Raw genomic sequence first — 6,096 nt, 5'->3', positions numbered from 1 at the left:
CAAGAGTTCAGTTCAAAGCGGATCCAAGACAGCAGCGAGAGTCCCGTCCACAGGAGACCATCTCAAGCGGAGGCGGATCAGCAGCGTAGAGATGTCCCCAACCGATACAGGCGAGCGGTCCATCCTGGGTCCCGACGAGTGGTCCATCCTGGGTCTCGACTCTGGACAGCCAGTACTTCATCCATGGTCATCGGACCGGACCCCCTCCACAAGGGAGGGGGGGACATAGGAGAAAGAAAAGAAGCGGCAGATCAACTGGTCTAAAAAGTAGGTCTATTTAAAGGCTAGAGTACAATAACAAGCCAATAACTGGCTTGTTATTGTTTTTAACAATAACAAGCCAGTCTTTTCAACGGTTCTTGAAGCGTTGTTCCTATCAAAAGAACCGTTGAAAAGACTGGCTTGTTATTGTTTTTACTTTCTTTTTTTTTTTAAAGAAAGGGAATAGTAACCAGTGTCAGTTACACGATAAGATCTAGATAAGAATAATTTAATTTACACAAATATTACCATATTGAAGATTCCAGACTCTGGTGCATTTGATGAAGGCACTTTTTTGCGTGCCACACAGCAATGCATCATCGGAGAGGGTGTTCAGCATAGTTAGAAAGATAGTGACAGAGAATAGAACAAGGATAGACAATTAAACCCTAAACTCACTGCTTTCCTGCATATTAAATGTCACAGATGCTGCCCATACCTATGCTCCTTCAAAGGCTATGCTACTGGCTGCAAAGCATTGCACTTTCAAATACAACGAGTAGAGGAGTGTTATGTGTGTATATATATATGTATGTATGTGTGTGTGTGTATGTATATATATATATATATATATATATGTATATGTATTAGGGCTGGGCAACGATTAAAAATTTTAATCAAAGTTAATCGCACTATTTCTCCGATTAATCACGATTAACTGCATTGTATACACAAAGCCCAATAATGAATTCAAAAGTAGTGTGTAATGCACCTTTATTGGAATATTCTCCCACATGAACAAAAGCGCCAAAACATTTTTTGTGCAAACACAATTTAAATCAGTCCTTGTTAAACAGTAGCAGTTAAATAGCATATTTTATGAAAATCAACTAAAAAAATGTAAATACAAACATTTAAGCTTATTGCCACTGCCAGGGTATTTAAGTTATCCTGTTATGGAAAATAAATATAATCTACATACAAATCTCTGAGCCACAATCATAACATCTGAACAGGCAATATCTGAGGTAACAGCAGAAACATTTGTTTTTATCAGGGATCTTATTTTAAAAAAACCTATATAATAGGTAGTGGGCTGTTTTAGGGAATTTTTAATCAAAATATCCGTAGTAGCAATATTAATAATGTTGTTTATTCTGCGTAGTGCACTTAAAATAATTATGACCATATCTAGGAATTGATATGATGGGAATTTTCCGATTGTTTGCTTGGTGCTTTGATAAACTGAACACATATACATGGTACTATATTGTGATGTTATGAGCCAGGGAAAAAAAGAACTACCCTACCCAGCATGCAACAGGAGTGACGAGCATGCGCGGTAGCCCGGTATAGGTTGTGTCGCCATGACGGCATCTTGTATGTTGTGATATGCACACTCTGACAGTAAACGTTAAGAACTCAGCCAACACTCCTCGTCTGCATTTTTCATAAATAGACAGACAACACATATACTCCGCTGCTTCACAGGCCGCTGGATGTAGCCGGCAAAGTATTCCCATGCTAGCTAGCCGGTCTAGCAAGCACGCGTCATTCAGTCCAAAACGGCCTGATCTAGCCACATCCAGAATTGTCTGGCGGTTGGAAGTGATCCCGGAGTGACCACGCTGTAAGCCAGCCATGAAATTTGCAGAATTGTCCGGTATTTTTGCCAAATGTTCCATCTTTACCAAGAGTCCCTCGAAGCCGAAGCCCGTCCGGGCGACGCCATCTTGTTAACAAAAGGCGTTAACAAAATAAAAGCATGTAAACAACATACGCAAATGTGCGATAAAATAATTGTCGGCGTTAATAGATTGATGAGTTAACTCGTAATTAACGCATTAATTTGCCCACCCCTAATATATATATGTATATGGGCAGTACTGTGGAAGAGGGGTTAGTGCGTCTGCCTCACAATACGAAGGTCCTGAGTAGTCCTGAGTTCAATCCCGGGCTCAGGATCTTTCTGTGTGGAGTTTGCATGTTCTCTGGTTACTCCGGCTTCCTCCCACTTCCAAAGACATGCACTTGGGGATAGGTTGATTGGCAACACTAAATTGGCCCTAGTGTGTGAATGTGAGTGTGAATGTTGTCTGTCTGTGTGTTGGCCCTGCGATGAGGTGGTGACGTGTCCAGGGTGTACCCCGCCTTCCGATAGTAGCTGAGATAGGCACCAGCGACCCCAAAGGGAATAAGCGTAGGAAAGTGGATGGGATGGAGGGATTACTATATTGGTGGTAATTTTTTTTAAATATTGGCTATAATTCTAACTTTTTGTAGTGTTTTCACTGTAAACATTCCATAAGCCATGTCATGTTTCCATGCTTTGGCAGGACATCATGACCATAATTTGAATTTTCCCTCACCTAAACAAATGTGTAACATTTTCACAATATAGAATAAAATACACAATATGTAGGAATAAAATGCACCAATGGTTATTAAAGTACATTAACAATTAGGGCATAATCTATATGGCACTACTATACCTGGTGTGAATGCTTAAACTACCACCTTTAAGAAGAGGGGTGGGCAAACTTTGGCTCAGGGGCCACATTGGCTTTTAACATTTGACAAATGGGCAAGGGGAGCACATGATTCATTTCAAAGCATACCATATCTGTTGGAAATAAAAGTAGACTTACCAAACATGGGCTACACATCTATTTTCAACATTATACCACAATCTCAAAGAAACCTAAGAATGGTAGTACAGGGTTAACACTTACATTCTCTTTCAGTGGGAGCAGTGTTGTTGATCACGGTTTTTTTGCCAATGCCCGGAAGTCTAGAAATAAGTCTGAATAAAAGTTTATCCCATCCTATCAGTTTTTTAGTGGGTTATTAGGTTCTAATATTTGGCAGGCTGAATGTGGCCCACGGGCCGTAGTTTGCCCACCCATGTTTTAGAATAATGAACCCTGATTTTTTTGTAACTTTGTATTATATATTATACATACAGTATATATGTATATATATATATATACACTGTATATGTATGTGTTTGTATATATATGTTGTTGTTTTAAGTGAATCAAAATACAACATTTCCTTTAAATCTGATTAATTTTCTAGTCAAGATGCTGGTCGGGTGGCAATCAATGCATGTGCAGAGTGGGCAATTGCCAACGCTTAAGTTTTATGTGAAAAAAAAACTGCTCACAACTGGGAATCTGTTCTCCTTCAGAGTTGTTCAATAGACTATGAATTTACGAACGTCACATCTCTAGGTGTATTCCTCAAAGTTTCATCTGAGATCCTGTCTCTTTTTTTCAGCAGATTTCTAAAAACACGAGTGCTGTCATAGAGATTATCTTTGAATAGCTTTATTGAAAATGGTCCTTAAAAACCAGTGAGGGGCAAGCTACTTGGAAAATGTAGTAAGCTAAACTACAAGTTACTCTCGATTAAATGTACCTAAGCTACAGGGGAAACTATCCCCGGAGAGCTTACTACATCAAAGCTACATATAATGGCATTTAATTCTATTATAATTTTGAGCCCGAACACAAGGAGGATGAGCAATACGTTTTAGGAGATCGGTTGATTGGCAACACTAAATTGGCCCTATTGTGTGAATGTGAGTGTGAATGTTGTCTGTCTATCTGTGTTGGCACTGCGATGAGACGGCGACTTGTCCATGGTGTACGCTGTGTTCCGCCCGATTGTAGCTGAGATAGGCGCCTATCTCAGCTACAATCGGGCGGAAGGCGGATTACACCCTGGACAAGTCGGCCCGTCCATAATGTTTCTCCCTAATTCACGGATGCGGCCACTGCTGCTGCTCACTGCTCCCCTCACCTCCCAAGGGGTGAGGGTGATGGGTCAAATGCAGAGGAAAATTTCACCATACCCAGTGTATGTGTGACAATCATTGGTCATTTAACTTTTTTTTTTAACCTTAACCAATTGTGACTCATTATACGAACACCAACCAATCATCACGGATTTTCTCTGTATGTATTGATGTTCTTATTTATCCAGGTCATTGTATTTTCTCCATATTTTTTGGGGTGGGGTCCTGGATTCGCAGTCCATTTTCTCTCTTTGTAGCTTCATAGCTACGTGGGTCTAAAAATAACTAAGCTCGAGGAAAAGCTACTTGTTGAAGAAGTAGCTAAGCTACTGCCAAGATACTGGAAAATATAGTTAAGCTACGTAACTTAGCTACATATATCTTGTTACGGTCCTGAAAAACTTACTCTGACAATATAAATCGACCAAAATGTGAAATGAAATATATTTATATAGCGCTTTTTCTCTAGTGACTCAAAGTGCTTTACATTGTGAAACCCAATATCTAAGTTACATTTAAACCAGTGTGGGTGGCACTTGGAGCAGGTGGGTAAAGTGTCTTGCCCAAGGACACAACGGCAGTGACTAGGATGGCGGGAGCGGGGATCAAACCTGGAACCCTCAAGTTGCTGGCACGGCCACTCTACCACCCAAAATGTAATCTAATTGCTTAATGTAGAGCAGTGGTTCTCAAATGGGGGTATGCGTACCCCTGCGGGTACTTGAAGGTATGCCCAGAGGTACGTGAGTTTTTTTTTTAAATATTCTAAAAATAGCAACAATTAAAAAATCCTTTATAAATATATAATACTTCAACAATATATGAATGTAAGTTCATAAACTGTGAAAAGAAATGCAACAATGCAATATTCAGTGTTGACAGCTACATTTTTTGTGGACATGTTCCATAAATATTGATGTTAAAGATTTCTTTTTTTGTGAAGAAATGTTTAGAATTAAGTTCATGAATCCAGATGGATCTCTATTACAATTCCCAAAGAGGGCACTTTAAGTTGATGATTACTTCTATGTGTGGAAATCTTTATTTATAATTAAATCACTTGTTTATTTTTCAACAAATTTTTAGTTATTTTTATATCTTTTTTTCTCCAAATATTTCAAGAAAGACCACTACAAATGATCAATATTTTGCATTGTTATACAATTTAATAAATCAAAAACTGATGACATAGTGCTGTATTTTACTTCTTTATCTCTTTTTTTTTCAACCAAAAATGCTTTGCTCTGATTAGGAGGTACTTGAAATAAAAAAATGTTCACAGGGGGTACATCACTGAAAAAAGGTTTAGAACCACTGCTGCAGAGGATGCTAATTCTCTTGAAGGAGAAGTTATTTTGCCTTCCGGAAATGTGGCCCCCAAAACAATATTGTTAAATATCCCTGCCTTAGACCATGTCCAAATGAACACAAAACTACGCAAAAACCATTTAAGATATTTCTACAAATTTGGTCCTTTTTAAAATATTTGTAAACACCAGTGTAACCAGCACAATTGTGTGTACAGGATGTCTCTCAAGTCTGTCACATTTAATAAATATACTGTACGTATACAAAAAAATAATCTAGAATTAGTATTTTTCTATGAACAGCACGGTGGTAGAGGGGTTAGTCTGCCTCACGATACAAAGGTCCTGAGTAGTCCTGGGTTCAATCCTGGGCTCGGGATCTTTTTGTGTGGAGTTTGCATGTTCTCCCCGTGAATGCGTGGGTTCTCTCCTGGTACTCCGGCTTCCTCCCACTTCCAAAGACATGCACCTGGGGATAGGTTGATTTAGGGACGTGCACATGATTATAGAGGGGCTGGGGCTCAAAGTCAGAAAAGGGCAGGACATTTTTTTTTTGTTCCTGGAAATTAATGTAAAAATACATTTGCTAATAGGAAGCTAACTACTGGGTTGTGTGTCCTTTGTAGGTAAAAGTGATTGCCATCTCTTTTGTGTCAACAAATTATTTTCATAATGAGTTAATTCACATTATCATAGGCTTGAAGACATGAAAAGCAACAAAACACTGGTTTATTATTAGGCTATTTATCGTTAAAGATAAGCACTTTAATATTGAACATTGAACAGTGC

Source organism: Nerophis ophidion, linkage group LG04, assembly GCF_033978795.1.
Source record: "Nerophis ophidion isolate RoL-2023_Sa linkage group LG04, RoL_Noph_v1.0, whole genome shotgun sequence".
NCBI classification, from domain to species: Eukaryota; Metazoa; Chordata; class Actinopteri; order Syngnathiformes; family Syngnathidae; genus Nerophis; species Nerophis ophidion.
This window is presented reverse-complemented; position numbering follows the sequence as displayed.